The 16,109-nt window shown below is 47.1% G+C and overlaps 4 non-coding genes across 4 annotated transcripts; all 4 read left to right on the plus strand.

The window, feature by feature from the left end:
• Window positions 1-2,010: 2,010 nt before the first annotated feature.
• Window positions 2,011-2,092, plus strand: trnas-gcu (transfer RNA serine (anticodon GCU)). The gene has a single exon. It is a non-coding gene; the product is annotated as a tRNA-Ser (tRNA).
• Window positions 2,093-6,168: 4,076 nt separating this feature from the next.
• Window positions 6,169-6,250, plus strand: trnas-gcu (transfer RNA serine (anticodon GCU)). The gene has a single exon. It is a non-coding gene; the product is annotated as a tRNA-Ser (tRNA).
• Window positions 6,251-10,326: 4,076 nt separating this feature from the next.
• On the plus strand, window positions 10,327-10,408 carry trnas-gcu (transfer RNA serine (anticodon GCU)). The gene has a single exon. It is a non-coding gene; the product is annotated as a tRNA-Ser (tRNA).
• Window positions 10,409-14,485: 4,077 nt separating this feature from the next.
• trnas-gcu (transfer RNA serine (anticodon GCU)) lies at window positions 14,486-14,567 on the plus strand. Its single transcript has one exon. It is a non-coding gene; the product is annotated as a tRNA-Ser (tRNA).
• The last annotated feature ends 1,542 nt before the right edge of the window (window positions 14,568-16,109 follow it).

The following is a 16,109-nucleotide window of genomic DNA, read 5'->3' on the forward strand; positions in this document are numbered from 1 at the left end:
CTAACAGTACATTGTCAGGGACATTCAGTTCTATACAAACAAGAGACAGACAAGAGAATATTTCTACCGTTCATGTGGACTACGTGTTGACTTACTGATCGGAATAATTGAAAAGTTCGGGCTCATAGCCGATGCAGTGCGTGCTAATTAGAACAGCAACGCTGAGCTCTCAGCACCGTACTGAGCCCAGGTGTTTTTCTAAAGCTGTCAGGTGCAGTTCATTTACATGAAGGAAATCTCTTACTGGGTACGATTGCAATGCAGTAAGTAGCACAGACTACTTAGGGAGTAGCCCGATGCGTTTAAAAACGACCCGAGCCAGGCAGGAGTCCAACCCGCAATCTCCTGATCCGTAGTCAGACGCGTTATCCATTGCGCCACTGGCCCCGGTGTGACACTGCAGGACTGTAACCCAGTGAGATCAGCACTGCAACTAGTAAAATATTACCCCCAGTCCATTCTTTACCAAAAGTGAGAAACACCTGTTTTCTACATTTTGTCTGTTTTAAAACCATATCTCTTTAAACCAAACCAAGAGTCTGTCTTTTGCACTGATATTCTGATTCATTTCGATTTCAAAGAAAAAAAAACATTATCTTCCAAAGCATCATAAAATTGTCCCTTCTTCCAGACTCTACTTCTCTCTTGTAGTAGTACAGCAGACCTTTCCAGGTGAGCAGATCACAGAGTCCGAAATGAGCTTCCTCCATCAAGCAAAGTACCTGAACATGACTCTGTCTTCATAAAAGTGCCCCTGTAATAAAGAAATTAAATCCGAAATCAAGAGGGCAGTTGCCTACTGAAGTTCAAGAAGTCATCAATTTTAACCTAGCAACACATTAAAGGCTGCATCTATACAAGTACGATTCTAGAAATGCTCACCAGATTACGTTTTAAGAAGGAACTGCGCCTCAGGTTCCGCCGAGATCTTAACTCGGATGGCAGGATTCAGAGTCCGGAGTGCGGACTGATGGCGCACGGAGGGTCCACATACTGTGGATCCCTCAGTGATCTTCCGCGTGTTCAAACAGCCAGCGTGTGACTCCCCTGTCCCCGTGACCTCATTGCTCTGCTCTCGCCTCTGTGCAGCCGAGCCCGACTCATGGTAAATTGAAAACAAATATGCCCTCAACGTGAGATTTACTTTGGAGCGAGGATAGATGTTACCTTTTTATCATTGATCAGGATGTATGTGATGTGGCGACTAGGTTCAATTTTGTATCCTCTTTAAAAGATTAAGGACTGGGGTGAGCGTGATTTACCACCCTTTCAGCTAAGAACCCGACGTGCGCACCGTTTAAGCTGCATAGACTCGGTCGTTTAACTCTTCTCCATTAGAAGGGTTAAGGTTAAAGAAAAAAACATTGCTGACTTCTTTTTTTTTTTGCCAGCCGCGAGTGCTGATTAGCAAGGTTTGTATTTCATGTTTTGCAAGTTGCATCCATTATAAGAAAAACAAGTTGTTCAAGACAGGAAATGAATGCTTGCATTTAATTAAGTCTAGCCGTAGGCGGTTGTCCATAATGACCAGTTCTGTTCGAGAAGACAGAACAAAAAAGGCACCGCTGGGATTCGGAGCCAGGGTCTCCTGTTTACTAGACAGGCACCTTAAGCAACTAAGCCACGGCGCCCCAGGAGAGCTGTCCTTTGACAGCCACTTGGACACACCACTCAGACACATCTGCATTCGGTGTGTGCTCCGCCTGCTCGCTGAGCAAGTTGCCACCTTTACATATAATAGCAACATCAACACCAAGAGAAAGGGTGACAAATGGCTTTTATCTGGAACTTTTCATGTCCAAGGAGCTCAATGTGCTTTCTGTGTACAACAGGGCCACTGAACTCCACACTGGCCACTGAACCACAGCAGTGGCTTGCTGGCTTGACATCTCCCAAGGAAAATGTTGAAATCGCATGTGGAACAGGAAAATGACCCTCGAGTACGGGGGAAAAAAAAGAAAAAGATCATCTGGAGCGCGCCAACCCATGTCCGGACAGCCCAGATCCCTCGACGAGGTGGCCGAGTGGTTAAGGCGATGGACTGCTAATCCATTGTGCTCCGCACGCATGGGTTCGAATCCCATTCTCGTCGCGCTCCATGTGTGCCCGTTCGGCGTTGGCCCTCCTGTCGTTTGCTCCGGTTCTAGAGCCGTGCATTTTCTAGCGGTGGCTGAACATGGTATAGTAGGCTAACGTCGGTATCGAGCAGTAACAGTAACGGTATTTTCGTGTCGCTGCTGCCAAGTGGCTCTGGGTTGAGACCGCGTTTTCACTTACTTGCAACGCAAACGGAGAAAGCGATTTTTGACAGTCTCTCGAGAGACCGCGCTAGGTGTTTAGGGATAGACTTTGTCAGTTCCCCCTGGGATGGTGGCCTCTCAAATAGTTTGTGATTCCTTATACAGTAGAAGCCTGCTTCGTGGCTTAAATCCAAGCTAAGGAAACGAGTTAGAGGTCTGATGCAGAACTGCGAATTCAATGAAGGGGAACACTACAGTACATTGCACTGTATGTGTGAGGAAAGCTGCCCCCTTCAGTCCCTTGTCGACCGAACAGAGGACTGTAAAGGATACCGCCAAGAAACTTAAGGATGCTGGTTGGAATCCAGCTCCAAAGAAGCCCCTTTGGGTGTTATGTCATCAAAAAGTAAGAACAGCGAATCTCCCTTTGATCAAAAGCGCAACAGAGCTGTTTTCCGTGGAGCAGGTTTCAGACCCGTAGACCTGTTTTATTTGTAGGGCAGGGCGCATTCCCAAACGCGAATCTCCTGTTTTAGAAATGCTTTGGGCGGCGTGAAGTGAAAATAAGAAGTGGGCTCCAGATGCACATGGAAGCAATCAAGTGTTTCATCCGAGCTGTTTCAAAGACTGCCCAAGAGCTTTCCTTTCACAGAGGCGCAACGATTAATGATGGGGGTGCACCCTTCAATGCGCCTTACGACTCTAGGGAGTGATTGAGACGATTCGTAGCGTGTGCTCATTTCTCTCTATTCCCCGTGTTGCAGTGGTAGGATGACGTCAATTACTGCTTCGACACGTAACGGCATTATAATCACGTGCAGGAGCTGAGGGCTTTAGTTTTGTTTCGTTTTCCATGGCGTTCGTAAGCGCGCAAATCAAAGGCAAGTCCTGCGTCTAAGACGAACGTAAATGCTTTTGAAAGTGCAGTGTGGTGCAGCTTGTAAAATCCTTGTCCACATTTGTGGTTTGTTGATGTTTGTTCTGTCTGCCAAAGTTGCATTTTGACATCCGGACGGGGGGACTTTATCATTTGAACGTGAAGCCAGCCTTAAACCCTCTGAGGCGTGTCTGTCTGCCGGCACGTATCTTGTGAAAGGTATTTTGTTTTTAACGGAGAGCAACTTTAAAAAGGTATCCGCAGCCACCTCGCAGTCCGTGTTTGATTATAGGAGGAATGCGGCGGCGGCGGGCTCGCTTTTGTCGTGGTCGAGTGGTTAAGGCGATGGGCTCGAAATGCGTTGGGGCTTCCCCGCGCAGGTTCGAAACCTGCCGACTCCGGCGTCTGCCGCACGTCGCCTTGTGCCTGCGCGGCAGAGGCGAAGTGCCGCTTCTCCTTTCCTGGTACTATAACAACGCTAAATCGCTTGGCCCCGCTGCCATGGACATCAATTCTTCAGATAACCACACACTTTGCCTTCGCACCTCTGGTGCTCTGCTTATGCCTTTGAAAACCTAATGAATAAAGCTGAAAGAACCGACACGATATGTAGGTGCTCCTAAAGCACGCAGTAAACAACTGTTAACAGCAAGGGTTTCAGTGGGTTAACTGAGGAGAAGGCGTGATCGCTAATTGTTGACTTTTTATTTGGTGTTAGAAACACTCTTACTGTGCATGACGTGCAACAAATGTAGCCACAGAAATTGCATCACGCTTTCATGTATGCTATTGCAGACACCAACGTTGCCTAGATAGAAAACCGAAATAGCCGTGGGTTTGCTTGCTGGTCTGAAGGATCTCTCTTCGAATCTCTGTCATTTGTCAATGGAAGTAAAAGGCGCTGCAATCTCATACGTTCAGAATCAAACCCGCAGCTGTTGTTCGACTTTATTTCTTGACTAATTACAACTGAGTGTCGCATGAGCAGTTACATAAACTTGTCTGGTATATTTGAACACAGGTGCCGTTCTTCAATTAAAACTAACAGTACATTGTCAGGGACATTCAGTTCTATACAAACAAGAGACAGACAAGAGAATATTTCTACCGTTCATGTGGACTACGTGTTGACTTACTGATCGGAATAATTGAAAAGTTCGGGCTCATAGCCGATGCAGTGCGTGCTAATTAGAACAGCAACGCTGAGCTCTCAGCACCGTACTGAGCCCAGGTGTTTTTCTAAAGCTGTCAGGTGCAGTTCATTTACATGAAGGAAATCTCTTACTGGGTACGATTGCAATGCAGTAAGTAGCACAGACTACTTAGGGAGTAGCCCGATGCGTTTAAAAACGACCCGAGCCAGGCAGGAGTCCAACCCGCAATCTCCTGATCCGTAGTCAGACGCGTTATCCATTGCGCCACTGGCCCCGGTGTGACACTGCAGGACTGTAACCCAGTGAGATCAGCACTGCAACTAGTAAAATATTACCCCCGGTCCATTCTTTACCAAAAGTGAGAAACACCTGTTTTCTACATTTTGTCTGTTTTAAAACCATATCTCTTTAAACCAAACCAAGAGTCTGTCTTTTGCACTGATATTCTGATTCATTTCGATTTCAAAGAAAAAAAAACATTATCTTCCAAAGCATCATAAAATTGTCCCTTCTTCCAGACTCTACTTCTCTCTTGTAGTAGTACAGCAGACCTTTCCAGGTGAGCAGATCACAGAGTCCGAAATGAGCTTCCTCCATCAAGCAAAGTACCTGAACATGACTCTGTCTTCATAAAAGTGCCCCTGTAATAAAGAAATTAAATCCGAAATCAAGAGGGCAGTTGCCTACTGAAGTTCAAGAAGTCATCAATTTTAACCTAGCAACACATTAAAGGCTGCATCTATACAAGTACGATTCTAGAAATGCTCACCAGATTACGTTTTAAGAAGGAACTGCGCCTCAGGTTCCGCCGAGATCTTAACTCGGATGGCAGGATTCAGAGTCCGGAGTGCGGACTGATGGCGCACGGAGGGTCCACATACTGTGGATCCCTCAGTGATCTTCCGCGTGTTCAAACAGCCAGCGTGTGACTCCCCTGTCCCCGTGACCTCATTGCTCTGCTCTCGCCTCTGTGCAGCCGAGCCCGACTCATGGTAAATTGAAAACAAATATGCCCTCAACGTGAGATTTACTTTGGAGCGAGGATAGATGTTACCTTTTTATCATTGATCAGGATGTATGTGATGTGGCGACTAGGTTCAATTTTGTATCCTCTTTAAAAGATTAAGGACTGGGGTGAGCGTGATTTACCACCCTTTCAGCTAAGAACCCGACGTGCGCACCGTTTAAGCTGCATAGACTCGGTCGTTTAACTCTTCTCCATTAGAAGGGTTAAGGTTAAAGAAAAAAACATTGCTGACTTCTTTTTTTTTTTGCCAGCCGCGAGTGCTGATTAGCAAGGTTTGTATTTCATGTTTTGCAAGTTGCATCCATTATAAGAAAAACAAGTTGTTCAAGACAGGAAATGAATGCTTGCATTTAATTAAGTCTAGCCGTAGGCGGTTGTCCATAATGACCAGTTCTGTTCGAGAAGACAGAACAAAAAAGGCACCGCTGGGATTCGGAGCCAGGGTCTCCTGTTTACTAGACAGGCACCTTAAGCAACTAAGCCACGGCGCCCCAGGAGAGCTGTCCTTTGACAGCCACTTGGACACACCACTCAGACACATCTGCATTCGGTGTGTGCTCCGCCTGCTCGCTGAGCAAGTTGCCACCTTTACATATAATAGCAACATCAACACCAAGAGAAAGGGTGACAAATGGCTTTTATCTGGAACTTTTCATGTCCAAGGAGCTCAATGTGCTTTCTGTGTACAACAGGGCCACTGAACTCCACACTGGCCACTGAACCACAGCAGTGGCTTGCTGGCTTGACATCTCCCAAGGAAAATGTTGAAATCGCATGTGGAACAGGAAAATGACCCTCGAGTACGGGGGAAAAAAAAGAAAAAGATCATCTGGAGCGCGCCAACCCATGTCCGGACAGCCCAGATCCCTCGACGAGGTGGCCGAGTGGTTAAGGCGATGGACTGCTAATCCATTGTGCTCCGCACGCATGGGTTCGAATCCCATTCTCGTCGCGCTCCATGTGTGCCCGTTCGGCGGTGGCCCTCCTGTCGTTTGCTCCGGTTCTAGAGCCGTGCATTTTCTAGCGGTGGCTGAACATGGTATAGTAGGCTAACGTCGGTATCGAGCAGTAACAGTAACGGTATTTTCGTGTCGCTGCTGCCAAGTGGCTCTGGGTTGAGACCGCGTTTTCACTTACTTGCAACGCAAACGGAGAAAGCGATTTTTGACAGTCTCTCGAGAGACCGCGCTAGGTGTTTAGGGATAGACTTTGTCAGTTCCCCCTGGGATGGTGGCCTCTCAAATAGTTTGTGATTCCTTATACAGTAGAAGCCTGCTTCGTGGCTTAAATCCAAGCTAAGGAAACGAGTTAGAGGTCTGATGCAGAACTGCGAATTCAATGAAGGGGAACACTACAGTACATTGCACTGTATGTGTGAGGAAAGCTGCCCCCTTCAGTCCCTTGTCGACCGAACAGAGGACTGTAAAGGATACCGCCAAGAAACTTAAGGATGCTGGTTGGAATCCAGCTCCAAAGAAGCCCCTTTGGGTGTTATGTCATCAAAAAGTAAGAACAGCGAATCTCCCTTTGATCAAAAGCGCAACAGAGCTGTTTTCCGTGGAGCAGGTTTCAGACCCGTAGACCTGTTTTATTTGTAGGGCAGGGCGCATTCCCAAACGCGAATCTCCTGTTTTAGAAATGCTTTGGGCGGCGTGAAGTGAAAATAAGAAGTGGGCTCCAGATGCACATGGAAGCAATCAAGTGTTTCATCCGAGCTGTTTCAAAGACTGCCCAAGAGCTTTCCTTTCACAGAGGCGCAACGATTAATGATGGGGGTGCACCCTTCAATGCGCCTTACGACTCTAGGGAGTGATTGAGACGATTCGTAGCGTGTGCTCATTTCTCTCTATTCCCCGTGTTGCAGTGGTAGGATGACGTCAATTACTGCTTCGACACGTAACGGTATTATAATCACGTGCAGGAGCTGAGGGCTTTAGTTTTGTTTCGTTTTCCATGGCGTTCGTAAGCGCGCAAATCAAAGGCAAGTCCTGCGTCTAAGACGAACGTAAATGCTTTTGAAAGTGCAGTGTGGTGCAGCTTGTAAAATCCTTGTCCACATTTGTGGTTTGTTGATGTTTGTTCTGTCTGCCAAAGTTGCATTTTGACATCCGGACGGGGGGACTTTATCATTTGAACGTGAAGCCAGCCTTAAACCCTCTGAGGCGTGTCTGTCTGCCGGCACGTATCTTGTGAAAGGTATTTTGTTTTTAACGGAGAGCAACTTTAAAAAGGTATCCGCAGCCACCTCGCAGTCCGTGTTTGATTATAGGAGGAATGCGGCGGCGGCGGGCTCGCTTTTGTCGTGGTCGAGTGGTTAAGGCGATGGGCTCGAAATGCGTTGGGGCTTCCCCGCGCAGGTTCAAAACCTGCCGACTCCGGCGTCTGCCGCACGTCGCCTTGTGCCTGCGCGGCAGAGGCGAAGTGCCGCTTCTCCTTTCCTGGTACTATAACAACGCTAAATCGCTTGGCCCCGCTGCCATGGACATCAATTCTTCAGATAACCACACACTTTGCCTTCGCACCTCTGGTGCTCTGCTTATGCCTTTGAAAACCTAATGAATAAAGCTGAAAGAACCGACACGATATGTAGGTGCTCCTAAAGCACGCAGTAAACAACTGTTAACAGCAAGGGTTTCAGTGGGTTTACTGAGGAGAAGGCGTGATCGCTAATTGTTGACTTTTTATTTGGTGTTAGAAACACTCTTACTGTGCATGACGTGCAACAAATGTAGCCACAGAAATTGCATCACGCTTTCATGTATGCTATTGCAGACACCAACGTTGCCTAGATAGAAAACCGAAATAGCCGTGGGTTTGCTTGCTGGTCTGAAGGATCTCTCTTCGAATCTCTGTCATTTGTCAATGGAAGTAAAAGGCGCTGCAATCTCATACGTTCAGAATCAAACCCGCAGCTGTTGTTCGACTTTATTTCTTGACTAATTACAACTGAGTGTCGCATGAGCAGTTACATAAACTTGTCTGGTATATTTGAACACAGGTGCCGTTCTTCAATTAAAACTAACAGTACATTGTCAGGGACATTCAGTTCTATACAAACAAGAGACAGACAAGAGAATATTTCTACCGTTCATGTGGACTACGTGTTGACTTACTGATCGGAATAATTGAAAAGTTCGGGCTCATAGCCGATGCAGTGCGTGCTAATTAGAACAGCAACGCTGAGCTCTCAGCACCGTACTGAGCTCAGGTGTTTTTCTAAAGCTGTCAGGTGCAGTTCATTTACATGAAGGAAATCTCTTACTGGGTACGATTGCAATGCAGTAAGTAGCACAGACTACTTAGGGAGTAGCCCGATGCGTTTAAAAACGACCCGAGCCAGGCAGGAGTCCAACCCGCAATCTCCTGATCCGTAGTCAGACGCGTTATCCATTGCGCCACTGGCCCCGGTGTGACACTGCAGGACTGTAACCCAGTGAGATCAGCACTGCAACTAGTAAAATATTACCCCCGGTCCATTCTTTACCAAAAGTGAGAAACACCTGTTTTCTACATTTTGTCTGTTTTAAAACCATATCTCTTTAAACCAAACCAAGAGTCTGTCTTTTGCACTGATATTCTGATTCATTTCGATTTCAAAGAAAAAAAAACATTATCTTCCAAAGCATCATAAAATTGTCCCTTCTTCCAGACTCTACTTCTCTCTTGTAGTAGTACAGCAGACCTTTCCAGGTGAGCAGATCACAGAGTCCGAAATGAGCTTCCTCCATCAAGCAAAGTACCTGAACATGACTCTGTCTTCATAAAAGTGCCCCTGTAATAAAGAAATTAAATCCGAAATCAAGAGGGCAGTTGCCTACTGAAGTTCAAGAAGTCATCAATTTTAACCTAGCAACACATTAAAGGCTGCATCTATACAAGTACGATTCTAGAAATGCTCACCAGATTACGTTTTAAGAAGGAACTGCGCCTCAGGTTCCGCCGAGATCTTAACTCGGATGGCAGGATTCAGAGTCCGGAGTGCGGACTGATGGCGCACGGAGGGTCCACATACTGTGGATCCCTCAGTGATCTTCCGCGTGTTCAAACAGCCAGCGTGTGACTCCCCTGTCCCCGTGACCTCATTGCTCTGCTCTCGCCTCTGTGCAGCCGAGCCCGACTCATGGTAAATTGAAAACAAATATGCCCTCAACGTGAGATTTACTTTGGAGCGAGGATAGATGTTACCTTTTTATCATTGATCAGGATGTATGTGATGTGGCGACTAGGTTCAATTTTGTATCCTCTTTAAAAGATTAAGGACTGGGGTGAGCGTGATTTACCACCCTTTCAGCTAAGAACCCGACGTGCGCACCGTTTAAGCTGCATAGACTCGGTCGTTTAACTCTTCTCCATTAGAAGGGTTAAGGTTAAAGAAAAAAACATTGCTGACTTCTTTTTTTTTTTGCCAGCCGCGAGTGCTGATTAGCAAGGTTTGTATTTCATGTTTTGCAAGTTGCATCCATTATAAGAAAAACAAGTTGTTCAAGACAGGAAATGAATGCTTGCATTTAATTAAGTCTAGCCGTAGGCGGTTGTCCATAATGACCAGTTCTGTTCGAGAAGACAGAACAAAAAAGGCACCGCTGGGATTCGGAGCCAGGGTCTCCTGTTTACTAGACAGGCACCTTAAGCAACTAAGCCACAGCGCCCCAGGAGAGCTGTCCTTTGACAGCCACTTGGACACACCACTCAGACACATCTGCATTCGGTGTGTGCTCCGCCTGCTCGCTGAGCAAGTTGCCACCTTTACATATAATAGCAACATCAACACCAAGAGAAAGGGTGACAAATGGCTTTTATCTGGAACTTTTCATGTCCAAGGAGCTCAATGTGCTTTCTGTGTACAACAGGGCCACTGAACTCCACACTGGCCACTGAACCACAGCAGTGGCTTGCTGGCTTGACATCTCCCAAGGAAAATGTTGAAATCGCATGTGGAACAGGAAAATGACCCTCGAGTACGGGGGAAAAAAAAGAAAAAGATCATCTGGAGCGCGCCAACCCATGTCCGGACAGCCCAGATCCCTCGACGAGGTGGCCGAGTGGTTAAGGCGATGGACTGCTAATCCATTGTGCTCCGCACGCATGGGTTCGAATCCCATTCTCGTCGCGCTCCATGTGTGCCCGTTCGGCGTTGGCCCTCCTGTCGTTTGCTCCGGTCCTAGAGCCGTGCATTTTCTAGCGGTGGCTGAACATGGTATAGTAGGCTAACGTCGGTATCGAGCAGTAACAGTAACGGTATTTTCGTGTCGCTGCTGCCAAGTGGCTCTGGGTTGAGACCGCGTTTTCACTTACTTGCAACGCAAACGGAGAAAGCGATTTTTGACAGTCTCTCGAGAGACCGCGCTAGGTGTTTAGGGATAGACTTTGTCAGTTCCCCCTGGGATGGTGGCCTCTCAAATAGTTTGTGATTCCTTATACAGTAGAAGCCTGCTTCGTGGCTTAAATCCAAGCTAAGGAAACGAGTTAGAGGTCTGATGCAGAACTGCGAATTCAATGAAGGGGAACACTACAGTACATTGCACTGTATGTGTGAGGAAAGCTGCCCCCTTCAGTCCCTTGTCGACCGAACAGAGGACTGTAAAGGATACCGCCAAGAAACTTAAGGATGCTGGTTGGAATCCAGCTCCAAAGAAGCCCCTTTGGGTGTTATGTCATCAAAAAGTAAGAACAGCGAATCTCCCTTTGATCAAAAGCGCAACAGAGCTGTTTTCCGTGGAGCAGGTTTCAGACCCGTAGACCTGTTTTATTTGTAGGGCAGGGCGCATTCCCAAACACGAATCTCCTGTTTTAGAAATGCTTTGGGCGGCGTGAAGTGAAAATAAGAAGTGGGCTCCAGATGCACATGGAAGCAATCAAGTGTTTCATCCGAGCTGTTTCAAAGACTGCCCAAGAGCTTTCCTTTCACAGAGGCGCAACGATTAATGATGGGGGTGCACCCTTCAATGCGCCTTACGACTCTAGGGAGTGATTGAGACGATTCGTAGCGTGTGCTCATTTCTCTCTATTCCCCGTGTTGCAGTGGTAGGATGACGTAAATTACCGCTTCGACACGTAACGGCATTATAATCACGTGCAGGAGCTGAGGGCTTTAGTTTTGTTTCGTTTTCCATGGCGTTCGTAAGCGCGCAAATCAAAGGCAAGTCCTGCGTCTAAGACGAACGTAAATGCTTTTGAAAGTGCAGTGTGGTGCAGCTTGTAAAATCCTTGTCCACATTTGTGGTTTGTTGATGTTTGTTCTGTCTGCCAAAGTTGCATTTTGACATCCGGACGGGGGGACTTTATCATTTGAACGTGAAGCCAGCCTTAAACCCTCTGAGGCGTGTCTGTCTGCCGGCACGTATCTTGTGAAAGGTATTTTGTTTTTAACGGAGAGCAACTTTAAAAAGGTATCCGCAGCCACCTCGCAGTCCGTGTTTGATTATAGGAGGAATGCGGCGGCGGCGGGCTCGCTTTTGTCGTGGTCGAGTGGTTAAGGCGATGGGCTCGAAATGCGTTGGGGCTTCCCCGCGCAGGTTCGAAACCTGCCGACTCCGGCGTCTGCCGCACGTCGCCTTGTGCCTGCGCGGCAGAGGCGAAGTGCCGCTTCTCCTTTCCTGGTACTATAACAACGCTAAATCGCTTGGCCCCGCTGCCATGGACATCAATTCTTCAGATAACCACACACTTTGCCTTCGCACCTCTGGTGCTCTGCTTATGCCTTTGAAAACCTAATGAATAAAGCTGAAAGAACCGACACGATATGTAGGTGCTCCTAAAGCACGCAGTAAACAACTGTTAACAGCAAGGGTTTCAGTGGGTTAACTGAGGAGAAGGCGTGATCGCTAATTGTTGACTTTTTATTTGGTGTTAGAAACACTCTTACTGTGCATGACGTGCAACAAATGTAGCCACAGAAATTGCATCACGCTTTCATGTATGCTATTGCAGACACCAACGTTGCCTAGATAGAAAACCGAAATAGCCGTGGGTTTGCTTGCTGGTCTGAAGGATCTCTCTTCGAATCTCTGTCATTTGTCAATGGAAGTAAAAGGCGCTGCAATCTCATACGTTCAGAATCAAACCCGCAGCTGTTGTTCGACTTTATTTCTTGACTAATTACAACTGAGTGTCGCATGAGCAGTTACATAAACTTGTCTGGTATATTTGAACACAGGTGCCGTTCTTCAATTAAAACTAACAGTACATTGTCAGGGACATTCAGTTCTATACAAACAAGAGACAGACAAGAGAATATTTCTACCGTTCATGTGGACTACGTGTTGACTTACTGATCGGAATAATTGAAAAGTTCGGGCTCATAGCCGATGCAGTGCGTGCTAATTAGAACAGCAACGCTGAGCTCTCAGCACCGTACTGAGCCCAGGTGTTTTTCTAAAGCTGTCAGGTGCAGTTCATTTACATGAAGGAAATCTCTTACTGGGTACGATTGCAATGCAGTAAGTAGCACAGACTACTTAGGGAGTAGCCCGATGCGTTTAAAAACGACCCGAGCCAGGCAGGAGTCCAACCCGCAATCTCCTGATCCGTAGTCAGACGCGTTATCCATTGCGCCACTGGCCCCGGTGTGACACTGTAGGACTGTAACCCAGTGAGATCAGCACTGCAACTAGTAAAATATTACCCCCGGTCCATTCTTTACCAAAAGTGAGAAACACCTGTTTTCTACATTTTGTCTGTTTTAAAACCATATCTCTTTAAACCAAACCAAGAGTCTGTCTTTTGCACTGATATTCTGATTCATTTCGATTTCAAAGAAAAAAAAAACATTATCTTCCAAAGCATCATAAAATTGTCCCTTCTTCCAGACTCTACTTCTCTCTTGTAGTAGTACAGCAGACCTTTCCAGGTGAGCAGATCACAGAGTCCGAAATGAGCTTCCTCCATCAAGCAAAGTACCTGAACATGACTCTGTCTTCATAAAAGTGCCCCTGTAATAAAGAAATTAAATCCGAAATCAAGAGGGCAGTTGCCTACTGAAGTTCAAGAAGTCATCAATTTTAACCTAGCAACACATTAAAGGCTGCATCTATACAAGTACGATTCTAGAAATGCTCACCAGATTACGTTTTAAGAAGGAACTGCGCCTCAGGTTCCGCCGAGATCTTAACTCGGATGGCAGGATTCAGAGTCCGGAGTGCGGACTGATGGCGCACGGAGGGTCCACATACTGTGGATCCCTCAGTGATCTTCCGCGTGTTCAAACAGCCAGCGTGTGACTCCCCTGTCCCCGTGACCTCATTGCTCTGCTCTCGCCTCTGTGCAGCCGAGCCCGACTCATGGTAAATTGAAAACAAATATGCCCTCAACGTGAGATTTACTTTGGAGCGAGGATAGATGTTACCTTTTTATCATTGATCAGGATGTATGTGATGTGGCGACTAGGTTCAATTTTGTATCCTCTTTAAAAGATTAAGGACTGGGGTGAGCGTGATTTACCACCCTTTCAGCTAAGAACCCGACGTGCGCACCGTTTAAGCTGCATAGACTCGGTCGTTTAACTCTTCTCCATTAGAAGGGTTAAGGTTAAAGAAAAAAACATTGCTGACTTCTTTTTTTTTTTGCCAGCCGCGAGTGCTGATTAGCAAGGTTTGTATTTCATGTTTTGCAAGTTGCATCCATTATAAGAAAAACAAGTTGTTCAAGACAGGAAATGAATGCTTGCATTTAATTAAGTCTAGCCGTAGGCGGTTGTCCATAATGACCAGTTCTGTTCGAGAAGACAGAACAAAAAAGGCACCGCTGGGATTCGGAGCCAGGGTCTCCTGTTTACTAGACAGGCACCTTAAGCAGCTAAGCCACGGCGCCCCAGGAGAGCTGTCCTTTGACAGCCACTTGGACACACCACTCAGACACATCTGCATTCGGTGTGTGCTCCGCCTGCTCGCTGAGCAAGTTGCCACCTTTACATATAATAGCAACATCAACACCAAGAGAAAGGGTGACAAATGGCTTTTATCTGGAACTTTTCATGTCCAAGGAGCTCAATGTGCTTTCTTTGTACAACAGGGCCACTGAACTCCACACTGGCCACTGAACCACAGCAGTGGCTTGCTGGCTTGACATCTCCCAAGGAAAATGTTGAAATCGCATGTGGAACAGGAAAATGACCCTCGAGTACGGGGGAAAAAAAAGAAAAAGATCATCTGGAGCGCGCCAACCCATGTCCGGACAGCCCAGATCCCTCGACGAGGTGGCCGAGTGGTTAAGGCGATGGACTGCTAATCCATTGTGCTCCGCACGCATGGGTTCAAATCCCATTCTCGTCGCGCTCCATGTGTGCCCGTTCGGCGTTGGCCCTCCTGTCGTTTGCTCCGGTTCTAGAGCCGTGCATTTTCTAGCGGTGGCTGAACATGGTATAGTAGGCTAACGTCGGTATCGAGCAGTAACAGTAACGGTATTTACGTGTCGCTGCTGCCAAGTGGCTCTGGGTTGAGACCGCGTTTTCACTTACTTGCAACGCAAACGGAGAAAGCGATTTTTGACAGTCTCTTGAGAGACCGCGCTAGGTGTTTAGGGATAGACTTTGTCAGTTCCCCCTGGGATGGTGGCCTCTCAAATAGTTTGTGATTCCTTATACAGTAGAAGCCTGCTTCGTGGCTTAAATCCAAGCTAAGGAAACGAGTTAGAGGTCTGATGCAGAACTGCGAATTCAATGAAGGGGAACACTACAGTACATTGCACTGTATGTGTGAGGAAAGCTGCCCCCTTCAGTCCCTTGTCGACCGAACAGAGGACTGTAAAGGATACCGCCAAGAAACTTAAGGATGCTGGTTGGAATCCAGCTCCAAAGAAGCCCCTTTGGGTGTTATGTCATCAAAAAGTAAGAACAGCGAATCTCCCTTTGATCAAAAGCGCAACAGAGCTGTTTTCCGTGGAGCAGGTTTCAGACCCGTAGACCTGTTTTATTTGTAGGGCAGGGCGCATTCCCAAACACGAATCTCCTGTTTTAGAAATGCTTTGGGCGGCGTGAAGTGAAAATAAGAAGTGGGCTCCAGATGCACATGGAAGCAATCAAGTGTTTCATCCGAGCTGTTTCAAAGACTGCCCAAGAGCTTTCCTTTCACAGAGGCGCAACGATTAATGATGGGGGTGCACCCTTCAATGCGCCTTACGACTCTAGGGAGTGATTGAGACGATTCGTAGCGTGTGCTCATTTCTCTCTATTCCCCGTGTTGCAGTGGTAGGATGACGTAAATTACTGCTTCGACACGTAACGGCATTATAATCACGTGCAGGAGCTGAGGGCTTTAGTTTTGTTTCGTTTTCCATGGCGTTCGTAAGCGCGCAAATCAAAGGCAAGTCCTGCGTCTAAGACGAACGTAAATGCTTTTGAAAGTGCAGTGTGGTGCAGCTTGTAAAATCCTTGTCCACATTTGTGGTTTGTTGATGTTTGTTCTGTCTGCCAAAGTTGCATTTTGACATCCGGACGGGGGGACTTTATCATTTGAACGTGAAGCCAGCCTTAAACCCTCTGAGGCGTGTCTGTCTGCCGGCACGTATCTTGTGAAAGGTATTTTTTTTTTAACGGAGAGCAACTTTAAAAAGGTATCCGCAGCCACCTCGCAGTCCGTGTTTGATTATAGGAGGAATGCGGCGGCGGCGGGCTCGCTTTTGTCGTGGTTAAGGCGATGGGCTCGAAATGCGTTGGGGCTTCCCCGCGCAGGTTCGAAACCTGCCGACTCCGGCGTCTGCCGCACGTCGCCTTGTGCCTGCGCGGCAGAGGCGAAGTGCCGCTTCTCCTTTCCTGGTACTATAACAACGCTAAATCGCTTGGCCCCGCTGCCATGGACATCAATTCTTCAGATAAC

The sequence above is a fragment of the Lepisosteus platostomus genome, unplaced genomic scaffold (genome assembly GCF_059453375.1).
Source record: "Lepisosteus platostomus isolate fLepPlt1 unplaced genomic scaffold, fLepPlt1.hap1 Scaffold_74_H1, whole genome shotgun sequence".
Classification (NCBI taxonomy): domain Eukaryota; kingdom Metazoa; phylum Chordata; class Actinopteri; order Semionotiformes; family Lepisosteidae; genus Lepisosteus; species Lepisosteus platostomus.